Source organism: Mycteria americana, chromosome 12, assembly GCF_035582795.1.
Source record: "Mycteria americana isolate JAX WOST 10 ecotype Jacksonville Zoo and Gardens chromosome 12, USCA_MyAme_1.0, whole genome shotgun sequence".
Taxonomy (NCBI): domain Eukaryota; kingdom Metazoa; phylum Chordata; class Aves; order Ciconiiformes; family Ciconiidae; genus Mycteria; species Mycteria americana.
This window is the reverse complement of record NC_134376.1, coordinates 14,515,818-14,528,736: the sequence shown is the minus strand read 5'-3', so window position 1 is coordinate 14,528,736 and position 12,919 is coordinate 14,515,818.

The window sequence follows — 12,919 nt, the reverse complement described above, 5'->3', positions numbered from 1 at the left end:
CAAGGTCTGCTGCTGGGCGCTGCAAGGAGCAATTTGCTGGTGGGATTCTCATTCATTTCAATGGCAAATTGCGTAAGTTCGCCATACCATTTTCCACAGGAATAAAAAGCTGGAATTTAGACCTGATGTGGCTAAATGCTAAATATGTCTATCTATTTACATTGAAGCACACTTCATGGTACCCTGGTGAGGTCAAGGGGCTAATGCCAGACCAGGTCATGGAAGAACTGCTTCATTTTCATTTATCTACAGCTAGGGAGGAGCAGGCATAAACACTCGGAGGAATATGTCTTGTAGCACTGCAACCTTCCCAAAAGTCCTTACTTATACCTCCATTTCCCTAAGCTGTGACTGTCCACAAAGCAAATCTGTCCATACCTCAGGGTGTCCTTTCTCTTTTTTCTCTTGTTACACCACTGTCTTCAGTGAATCTAAGGCCGAATGCCCACTTGTGTGCTCTGATTGCAAATGCCTTGTGCTTTGCCCTATAAAAGAGAAGTGCCCTCTTCAGACGAATCTTTAAGAAGCCATGTTGTCTTCTTTACGTCCTGCTTTAAGGATCACTTCTTCTCTACCACGTCCAGCCAAGCTGACCAGCTTGGACCTCTCCTGTGATATGGAGCAATTCCTAAATAGAAACATCTACCTTGTGAAATTGTATGATCTCCTTGCCACAACCCTTATTGTTCGATTCCCCTGCTGCCTTTGATTCCTTCAGGGCCTTTCAGCATGTGATTTGAAGAGTAAACAATCTCTTTTTTTTTTCTGTTTTGGTTTTAGACCTAATTGATGGCAAAGCTCTAGTTCAGGATATGGAATTTCTCTGGACATCAACCAGCAAGAAACAGGTGCATGGGAATTGCCTTTTCAGTTTAATAATTATAATGTAATTTCTATTTTTTCATCTGCCATGTAGCTGCTGAAGTAAGGAAAAGTTGTTCACCTTTTATTAAGCAGAAAGATTGCTAAGCGGTCTTGGGTAAGGCAGGCCATACCACTGCCACAAGGAAATATTTCTTTCCCCCTGGTCCTGACTCCTTACCTCACACTTTGAGCATTCGATGGGCTGCAGTCAGTGACCTGAAGGCTGCCGTGCCGGTGCCCAGCAATGCCGTAGGTCCTCTCTGGCAGTTGGCGCGCGCAAGGAGTCATCATTGCCTCAGATGTATGGACATGTATACATGGGCAGTGAAACCAGGCTCAGGTTTAGGGCTTCTCTCTTATAAGCTCTAATGACTTCAAAGAATTCGCATCCACTTGGCTAAAAAAATGGCTAAGGGTGACTGAATGAATGTAAATGAGGCAACTCCTCATCCTGTATTTCTTTATCTGAGGAGCAGTTTATAAATTCAAGGTAAGTATATCTTTCCACCAGCTTTGCACAGTTCTACTCTCGCAGGGTGAATAAATTTTTTTGATGGGTGAGTTAAAACATCATTATTTTTTTCATTATCATTGTCATCAGTATAAATGGCAGAGGTGTAGGGTTTTTGCCCAAGCTTTTAAATTTTCATGACAATTTTACTAAGCTATTTTATACGTTATTAAGCACACTTGTGATTTGTTTCAACTTATACCTTAATGTGATGTTTTAAGTGAGTGTTCCCAGAAGAGGGCAAAGGGAGCCCGTACATAGGGGACCCAGCTGCGGCCTTGGGCTTCTCCGCTGCTGGGTGCCAGCATTGGGGCCCACAGACAGGGACGGCCAAGGTGCCTGAGAGTGCATTTTTCTTTCACTGAGGTTTTCTTTTGAGATTCTTTTGAAAGTCCCAGCCTAAGGGATTAACGGTGCTGATCATTCTTGAGAATCAGGACACCTGTTTTGCTAAGACTCAAAAGCAATGGTTTTGTGAAAACGGGATCTGTGCAGGTTTCTGCTGGGAAAAAAAAAAGGCTGCAGATTGAAGCTCTTGTTTACCCAAACACAGAAATAATTCCTTCTTGTGGCCGTTTCTGGAAACCGAGGTCAATGCTTGTACTTATTTTTTGAACAAGACTTTTCAATGTGGTTTTATAGACAGCTGCTTTTTGTAAACCATTGAAAGAGAGAGGGGCACCAGGATTTCAGCACAACTCTCACAGTAACATTTGACTGTGGGAGGAGCTGAATGGGGCCCTACTCCTGAGTGAAAGTCTATCTTCATGGTATTACCCTGTTCTCAGTAGTGCATCGGCCATATTTCTTGGTAAAATACTGATTTCCGTAGTATGCAATGAAATTTGCCTGACCAAATCCTGAGCTGCACAGTTGTCTGTTGTCAGTTTATAACAGCTGCAGATCTGCCTCTCTAAACTGCTACGACCACGCCTTCCAAGTGTTGGGTTAATGCTAAGTCTGTAACTAATGTACATGGGACTTTGCAGGTTTCTAATTTTTTCTTGTTTGCAAAGGAAACTCTCCGTCAGTAAATTTAGATTTCTGCTTTCCCAAATTTGTCTCCCGTAATAAATTTGATTTTTTCTTTTAACTATTGTCACGTAAAAAAACATCATCTTGCATGTACAAACTACTACTCCCTTCCCCCCAGCCCTCAGATTTCACGTAAAGGACCAAATCCTGAGCATTTTTCTCAACTCTTGCTGAAGTTAATGGGAGTTTTTCCTGCCAAAATACTTTCTGAAATGTTCAGGGACTTCAAGATTAGTTTTGAGTAGCCTTCCAAGGGCAGGATAATGCATCACGCTGGAGGCAGATGCTGGTCTCCTAGTCTAACCGGACGTGTTTCCAGTCTAAACACAGAGCTTCCCCTTACTCAGCCCAAGGATTGTTTAATTTCCGCCACATTTCTCTTCCCTTCCCCATGTATTTTTGTACTGTGCACTCAACATTTGTGTTCCTGTTTCTTTACAAAAGTGCCAGTTACTATCAGGCTATTCCCCTCCCCTTCACCTCAATAATTTCTTGTTTTTCTCATAAGAGATTTCAGGCAGAAAGGTTTTTTCCTCTTCTTTTATGCTGTACGCTATGGCGTGTCCACCAGGCCCTTCAGATCTAAAGCGCACCATTAGAAAAACCTAACACTCCATATCCCAAATGGGTCACTTCCCAAGTCTAGTGCTGAAATCCTTTTAGCTAATACTGTTCAGGTGACTTAGTACTAAATTATATTTTAGAAAGATATGGTCTGCCCTTTACTTTTTCATGGGGCTACCATTCAGTCAATTTTAAAGCTGTAATTCTTTTTCAGGGTTGCCATGGAAACAAGTTAGTGTTCCACTGCTGCCTTGTGAAAACGAGAAGAGTGCTCATACATCATTTTACTGCTCCCGGGTCGTTATGCAGTGTGGCTGTTCTGGGCTTCTCCTCTCCCACGCACGCGTTAGCAGGGGCAGAGCCTCATGCTGGTTTAGCTCTTCTAGCACCATGAGTCAATTAGTTCAGCTGGAGTCGTATTTAAAGTGTGAATGCTCCATTCGTTCCTTGCTCCTGGTGCTGTTAGCACCACTCCTAATATATGCTCCAGTTTGGGGATTCTTGGCCTCTGAAGAACAGCTTTCCTGAAACCTGGGCTTTATAGCCTGTAGTGAAAGGATGGTACTTCAAATCAAGGTTACATCCGCACATGTGCTGTTGGGGTTAATACCTGATTCCTAGAAGGTATAAATGTACTCAGCATAAACAGTACGCCTTACAGATAGTTACAAGCACATCAGCAGAAGATAGACTATAAGCCATGGTGGTAGATAACCTGTTGACCTGGCTGGCCATTATAACAGCAGCTTAGAGAGTGATCAAAATTAGTGGTCTTTCCTTAACCTTTCGAAATCGCTCTGGCTACGCTTTGAATAAGAAGCTTTACCAAACCCAAAACATAACAAAGAAAACCCCTCAGGTATCTCCACTGACTGTCTTTGTGTGTACTAGACATTTCTGTTGTCTGTATATACATTTTAGAAAGATATCTATAAATAAATATGTAGATAATGTTAAATATGTAATCCTGATATTCCATTTATGTTCTTATACCCCGCCTAACACCACAGCATTTAAATACTTCAAGCGGTGTGGTTAACACCCATCACATCGTATTTTTTTAACTTTTTCTCAGAAAAAAATGTGCAGGGGAATATTTTGGAATGTGGATTATTTTTTTTTTAAATATACCACTGTAAATGTTTGTTGGGGAAGGCAGGGACAAAAAAAAAGATTGTTGTTGCTTTATGTTGTTGTTCATGCCACAGATCTGAGATTTCTTGAAGACTGGTCTTTTCTCAGAAAGCATCCAAGAAAATATTTGATTAAAATCTTTCTTATGTATTGCTGAAACTCTGTTACCTTTTAAGATCATAAAAAATTATTTGGGGTGCGGTTGTGATGTTACTCTTTTACTAGTGTTGGTTAGGTCTGTAATTAAGGAGGGCATAGGGGTTTTTATACAGAAAGGTGCCACATTTAAAGACCAGGCTTCAAAGCACTGTTGAATGTAGACAACAAACACAGCCAAATAAGGCTCTCTCCTGTGCCTCTGAGACGAAGCACCATCAACGAGATGCATTAAGATTTTATCCTATCATCTTATCGTTAAGTTGATGGCTTTCATTTCACTGATTAATGTTGATCAGATGCGGGGCACCTCTGTTAAACACTGCTTTAGCAAAAGTGATCTCACTGCTTTTGCAAAAACTAATTAACGACTGAAAAGCATGGTGCGGAAGCACGGCATATGTGTGCTACAGCGCAACAGCAAAGCTCTACCAACTAAGCATGTGGCTCAAAGGAGGACAGTGCTCCTTGTTCTTTTCTCTTTGATTTTGTATGTCCCTTGGATCTGTATCTTGCTTGTTGTAACACACAAAGAATTGGGGTCATGGAAATTTTTCTCCTGGAAAACATTTTTTCAATTTCAGCTGTTTCTTCCATGCCTAAAATCTATTAGGACTTTTTCAGCAGTAGATGTGCACTCAGATGTGCCCAAGCAACCTACCTGCCTTCTTGCCATCAGGGACGTATTCAGTCAGACAGCAGTGTTTTTCCCAGCTGGGGGAAGTTACACCCTTATACCAGCCAGATTAGGAGCAGTTTCACTCGCTCAGGTACAGTCACCAACACCTACACCACTGCTCTCCTTCCAGCAGCTAGATAAAAGCCCAGAGGCAGTGTGAACCGTGGCAGTATGGGCAGCTGGCGGTTACTCCACCTGCAATCTGGGTCATGAGCTCCAGGAGAAGGAAGAACGGTCTCAGGTGAAGAAGTGGGCCTGGATGTCATGATTATTTCTCTTTCTTTTCTGAACATCTTCCTCCAGATTTGGTGACCTCGATCACCATGGTTCCTCAGAGTACCAACACCTGTATCACTAGCTCACAGACCTTGGCAGACCGGAGTGAAGCACAGGGCCAGGTTCTTCACTGAAGTACGTTGTCTCAGTTTCTTTATCTGTCCAGTGATATCCAACGAGATGCTGCCAAGGTTAAGACTACTTGGAAGGCACATTGACTTCACCAAACACAAGACGCTACCCACTTGAAAACTGCTGTTCTTCAGTGTTATCAAGCGCTAAATATACGCAAAATGCTTCTCTCTTCTAGCAATGTGCAATTCCCATGACTCTGACCCAAACACTCCTCAGATACCATGCACTGTAGTTTGGTAAATGACGTAGGAGCTTGTGTAAGGTGAACAGGCTGATGGCTACGTCATACAGGTGCTGTAATGTTAGGTTTTGTTAAATGTTTTAGTGTTGCCCAAGCGAGTCTTGGACCCAAGAAGGTAGAGCAAGGCTGCATGCCAAACAGCCGGGCAGCAGAAAAGCTTGGAACGGGGCACTGCCAGTCCATCCGAGCTGTGAACTGAAGTGTGCCTGCTTCTGTGAGTAAACTTGACCCTTATAGAAAGTGACTACCTTCATTTTATGATTGTAATGTACTAATAGCAAGTCTTGGTATAACCTGCAGGGCTGGAAATAATGAGGGAACTGAATACAATACTCCCAGGGCATGGGCTTAAAGTGATAACTATTCAAGCGTAGCCTTTGACTAATGCAGTTGCTCTTGCACATCAAATAATGTCAGAAATGCCACACTTCATAAGAAAGGGCTATAAAACTTCATTGTGATCCTTCAGCCCAGAAATCCATGCTCAAAGGACTAAAAAGTGTTTAAATCTGCTGTATTACATATAGGGAAATGAACACAGGAATGAAAGATATTCCAGGTCACCTGCATTACATTAAAAATCTGTTCTCCCTGGTCAGTGTTTTTGCAATACCATGTCCACACACATTGCCTGTTTTATCTCTACAATTTTGTTTCTGCAATCTTATATTATCCAGATAAGGCTACTGGAGAGCAGCCAATAGAGTGATACCTAGAGAACAGCATGGATGCCTCTTAAAGCACTTTGAGTCTTTCGCTCCAAGCGAGCTATCTTGCAGCAGTGAGTCTGATCCATCATGAGGTTAGCCATGTTGGCAGCCAGGATAGCAACAGCTGAAGAAAATGCAAACACAAGCATTTTCTGCCCAGCAAAGGAATAGGGCAGCGGAATGAGTCCTCAGCGCTGACTCTTGCAAGGAAAAAAAACCTGCTTTTGTTGTGCTTTCTGGGACAATTCCTATGATAATGATGGTGTAACAGAAATAGTCATTCAAAGGAAAAAAAAAAATCCATCTCAAGCATGGGCACAAGTGGCATGTATGTTTGCCTGGTGTTTGAGCATCTAGCGCAAAGTCCCAACTGTAGTTTGCCATAGACTTACAGACAACAAAGCAGCTACTAACTATGCTGGCTGATTGAGGCAGGTGCTTTTGAAGGGCATGTTGGCCAGCCAGTGAGTTTAACAAGACATTACAGCCTCTATTCCAGGTAAATGGTATTGAATTCACTCAGATGGCAAGACGATGTTTTTTATCTTTTATAAAAAACTATTCTGGTCTCTTTTCATTTTTTTCTCATAGCTACTAATTGGTATTATAAAACCATTTATGACTGATAGTTCAGGTAAATGAATTTTCATGTTTACCAAAACTCAAAGGTGCCTACCAGTCTAAAATAAAGAGAGTCTTTTTATTTCATTAAGTTCAGGCAAGCTGTTGTTTGCAAGTTTGCTGCCACTGAGAAAGCAGCACTTCCCTACATGATGGCAGAGCCCATGTCGTGCTAGTCTGGCAGGCGCCTTGCTTTAGCCTGCAGTCCTTGCTCTGCACAAAGCTCCTCTCCCGTGCCCATACAGCACCAGCCTAATGGGACCTCAGCCCAGGTGCACTCTGCTGTAGCAAGTAAAAACCACTCCTTGAGACCATATCTACTTCCTTTCGTGGTTTTTCAGAACTACAATAGCATTTTCAAAAATGCCATAATTTGCCAGCGGTTGCATTGCATCTTAAATATCCAGTTTTCTCTACACACGAAATAGGCAAGCTCTTATTCTACCTTAATGCCTGACTTTTGTTGATTTGTTAGTGCCTTTTGTCCTGTTCATACAATGCATCCAATTCAGCAACACCCCAAGCAGTTAGGTCCAAAATGTTATTTATTTACAATGACCCTCCAAGGATGTTTTGCAGTAACTTAAAAAAAAAACCCAACCACTAAACCTGTTTGCTCCTCTCTGCAGGTTGTTGTCTACTGCAAACAGTCCTTAACCTCTTCTTCCCTCCCCAAATAGGTAACCACAGTTTGCTGCAGTTCTGGCTCCTGCTATCATCAGTAAACACCATGGCTTACTAAATCACTGTTGCTGAAAGGCATTTCCCAGACTTGTTCATGCTCCATAGGATGCAGGCAGAGGGTTCCCCTGCTTGTGTCTGAAGAGAGTCTTCTGCTGCCTCTGTAGCATTCTGCTCACTGCCACAATCAGATGGCAAAGCCATGATGACTGCGTCTCACCTATCACTTATCTGATGTGATGGAGATGGGGATTCTTGCTGCTATTCACAGGAGCAGATGACGGGCAGGACCTCACCCACCATCCCCTCAGTGCCTGCTGCCATCAAATGCCAGGGCAGAGCTAGTCCCTGGACCCTGCTGTCACGAGCCCCAGCGCTGTCCTGCGGTGGCTTTTGCCAGCCCCAGACAGTCCCAGGGAGTGTGCTGGTGCTGCAGGACTCGTGGCATGCAGAGACAGATACTGTGGTCTGCTGTGCTTTAATTCGGGGCATTTGTTCTGAGTACAAGCAAAACCTGAAAAAACTCCATTGATGTGGGGTTTTTTTTTCTTTTTTGACAAAATAAAAGCTTGTTTCAATGCCTTTTTTTTAAGTTTTATGAGCTGTTTGTTGCAAAATAAGCATTTCACAAGAGTGATTTCAAAAGGAAAAAAATCCATTTTAGCATCCAATCCTATCACTCCATTCCCAAACTGGGTGTACACCAGTGCTGTCAGACATTCCACCCTCCTCTCCCCTGCATCCCACTCTGGGTGTGAAATTTCAGCAAATACTACACAGCATTTTGCAAGACATTTTCAGTTTGGTTATCCTCTGAAAACATAACAGGTTCTTTGGCTTTCTGCATACGTGCCCATCCCGCCCAGGAGGCGGGCAAGGCTCTGCCTGGGCCGGCTGCGAGGAACTGCCACCCAGTACCTGCGGGGATCCAATGGGTGTCACAGGTTTGTTGGAGTCCGAATCTTGTTCTCACCTTTCACTCCTCTACAGTTTTTTCCTGGACAATATTCAATACTGAGGCAATCGTTTGCTCTCATATTTATTACCCTTGGCTCTTCTCTGTTATATAAACCAGCTAATTTTCAAAGTCATCTTCTGACATATATGGAGATACAAGCTGGGCACAAAAATACTCTGGGCAACGTTTCAAAGCAGTGGCAAGGCTTCTTGATGGCAGCAAAGTAAAGGCGCCTCTCTCATTTTTCCATCTTGCAGTACCCACTGTTTTGTTTTGCTGTATAATACAAAGGAAAATTTATTTTACCACTAATACTTTCTATCAGTAGCGAATGAAGTAAAAAACCAACAGTGGTATCTTTCAAGGGCTGTTCTTTGAATCCTGAACATGGGCAGCATAGTGACTAAAATTCATGCTTGTCCAACACTTGGAGTTTACCCTAGACCACTGCCGCAGAGACAGGGCTCTGCTTGGAGCATCAGAAGATATATATACAAAAGGTATATATATAAACTTTGTAAAGTTTTCTGAGTGAAATAAAACCAAATACTCCGTAAGAGCTGAAAGCAGAAATCTCATTTCAAACTTTCTCTTTAGGGTAGTGGGTTAAAACCATCTAGATGGTCACATCCTGTGTATTGGTATACTTTGTCATCTGAAGAGCTGCTAAGCTACAAATAAGGGTCTAAAGTTCTTGAAACATCTACCTTTCAAACACTGTTTTTTATTATTGCTGGTTTCTTTTATTATTGCTGTTGTCTTGGCATGTACGAGGTATCATCACCGAGCAGGGTCCCACTGGGGACAATTGCTTTGCAAGCCCAGACAGTGCTATAACCAGTGTGACTCAGGTGTTGCATTTCCAAGCTAGCATAAAGCTGCCACCCAGAATGTGGAGTCAGCATGGTAGAGAAAAGAGAATGACAGAGAAAACTAAGCCGTTAATCTCAAAGGACCATGTTATGCAATATTAACTCTTCAAAACCTGGTAAGGGAAAACTATTAGGAACATGATTGACTAGAAGGCTGTAGCCAGAGAAGCTTTCAAAGCATCCAACCTGGGCCAGTGACTGGAAAAATAATATCCATATGCCCTATGAAAACAAAAGCCATACAGTAGAGAACAGCTTTATTTGCCATATGGTTCTTTTTTCCACTGACTCTTCTTATATACCACCAAGTATGTAGGGTTTTGTAAAAAATTAGTGTGTGTCTATACAGACATTTACATAAAAATGTCTCATTTTAAGAAAAAAAAAATCGTTCCAGACTGTTACTGGACTGAGTGCCGTCATTAAGCATTACACACTGATAGCTTATTGTTCACTTACGTGATAATTTTACTTCCAGTTATATCTGGGTAATGAATAAAGACAGTTAAGACTTTAACCTATTTTCAGAAACTAGAGTTCTATCAACATGCAGTTATTTATGCTAATGAAAATAATGATCTTTTTATAGTGCTTGTCACTGAAATGGAATGATGTCCTGCCAACTGTGCATGTTTGCCAGTGGCTACAAATTAATCAGCTAAACTGGAGTGGTAATTGGAGTAAAGACAAGTCAAGGGGCAGCAAGGCCAGCTCTGGCAGAAAAGCTTTTGAAGATGAATACCCTGTTCAGCGCACAAAACAAAAGAACTTGTTTATATAATGCTGTTGTTTAATTAAATCTAAGCAGCTAAGCAGCTGTTTCATCAAGAGGTCTCTGAAGATAAATGTGGAAGGTGATGGGCAGGGGAATCAAAATGTGATTGTTTATCCGGATTGTGTTATACCGGATTACACTGTACATTTACCTCACACCTGCCTAATGAAATGATTTCATAGAGCTCCTGATTATAAACTGCAGACAGACAGCCGAGCGTAACCCCTGGCACTGCATCCACAGAAGGACCACGTTTGGAGATGCTGGCTTCAGAGTTCTGTCTTTACCTGAGCACGTACAGAGCTCTACCTTGGTGGTCCACGTCTGACTGCCCATGGCAGATGTCCCTGCGTACAGACACCGAGCAGATGGGTGACACCCTCAGTAGCCTCCCTTGGTTTGTTTTGGCTCCCTGTTGTAAACTGTAGGGTGAAACGTGGGAAGTGCTTGTGCCTTGCTTTGCTCAAACAGCCTTTTTTATTTTACCTTCCTTTTTTGACCTTCTTAATTTCTTGCCACTTTCTCTGCTGAGGTCCTTTATTTTACCTTGTGGGCAAAACTAGTAATTGCTTTGAGCAAGACATGTAACTAAGCAGTGGTCTGTGCTGCACATTTCTTTCCCATCAGGGGTGGATTCCTCCTGACAACTACAACACCTACGAAACCCCAACACCTCCTGTGGCTGGGGAGAAGCTTGCAGTGAATCGTGATGGTCCCATAACATGCTGCAGAAAAGGGATGGGTGAAACCTCCTAAAGTGCGTGCTCCACGGGCTGAACACCTTTCTGTTCTCTTTGTTGTGGTTTAACCCCAGCCAGCAACTAAGCACCACCCAGCTGCTTGCTCACTCCACCCCTGGTGGGATGGGGAGAGAACTGGAAGAGCAAAAGTAAGAAAATTCGTGGGTTGAGGTATGAACAGTGTAATAACTGAAATAAAATATAATAAAATAAAATTTAAAAAAAATAAAAATAAAAATAATAATAATGAAAAGGAAAACAACGAGAGAGTGAGAGAGGAACAAAACCCAAGGGAAAAAAAACAGTGATACAACCGCTCACCACCTGCCGACCGATGCCCAGCCCATCCCCAAGCAGCGATCACTGCCCCCGGCCAACTCCCCCCAGTTTCTATACTGAGCATGAGGCCATATGGTATGGAATAGCCCTTTGGGCAGCTGGGGTCAGCTCTCCTGGCTGTGCCCCCTCCCAGCTTCTTGTGCGCCTGGCAGAGCAGGGGAAGCTGAGAAGTCCTTGACCAGTGTAAACACCACTTAGCAAGAACTAAACCATCAGCGTGTTATCAACATCATTCTCATCCTAAATCCAAAACACAGCACTGCACCAGCTGCTAGGAAGAAAATTAACTCTATCCCAGCTGAAACCAGGACAATGCTGATCCATTCTGGGAGGTCCTTCCCATTCCCTACCCCTCATCCTGCCCTGACCTTGTGCCAAGAGCTACAGCAATTATATGGGGTGTGTTCCTTAGCTGAGGGCTCAGAAGCTGTGGTTGGTTGGTAGGAATGAGCAGCCATGGATAGGAGCCTGGAAATGTCATAGGAATAGTAGGAAATTGATAATTATTCATGCATACAACATTTTAAAACACACTTTTAACCTCCACAGTTGCAAAGGAAAAAATGGAAAATATGACACTAGTCTACTGTAAAGACTGAGAAACCATAAGGCAGAGAAAAAATATGCCAGATTTTCACCTTCCCTAAGCGTCCCATGATTTTCTGCATTGACTTTGCGTTAACACAAAATTCAGAATTTTGCCCACAGAGGACTTTGGGATCTGGATGCTGAAGGCTTCCCTTGTTTTTAGGTCCCCTCTGCTGCAGCTCAAATCTCATCGGTAGCTGCAGACTCCCTGCCTTGAGAGACACGGATAGCAAGGAGCTTCGCTGACACATCGGTCCTTGGGGGGGCTGATACGTATGTCTTGCCCATGTTTAATAAATATTTTGAAAGGAGTTTTCGTAGGCCCATTAGTAAAAAAGGCACGCTTTGTTGAAGCGTCTGGTTTTGAGATGATGAGATCCTTAAGCATTTTTGCAATACAAATAATAATAATAATTAAAAACTAGCACTGACTGAAAAAGTTTTCACACGGGTTTTAATTTGATCCAGAAAATGATATTTCATAACAGTCAAAGCATGTTACGGGAGTATTTCATTTGGACTGCCTTCTTTTATTTTGTTCAGACTCAAAGAATATTTCCTCATTGATAGATGTGGAAGCTTTTTGCTTAGAGATGAAAAATAAATTTCCAAATTTTAATTTTCCAATCAAATGTATTACAAGCAATTCAGCTACTGCGGATCATGTAGCCATTTTCCTCTGACAAGCACAAAACGCTTACATGATGAGAAACTTATGCTATCACAGACTCAACAGGATCTTTGTTTGTCATTCATTCCTATTTAAGAACTTTCTATAGCCCTTATAAGAGCTGCCACTGCTGTGCGTTGTTAAAGGCAGAGACCACATTGCATCCCAGAAGACACCGCAAGTCATTCCCTTGTGAATATCTTTCTTTCTTTAATAGGTCAACAATTTTGATCTGTGCTGGATGGGAACAAGACAGGAAAAAGGAGCTTACTAGCGCTATTTAAAGAATGTTTAACACGCTATTGACAAGTCACTTCTCATCAGAGATCATCAGGTGTCTTTGTGCTGTTAGAACCCAAATCCTATTTCT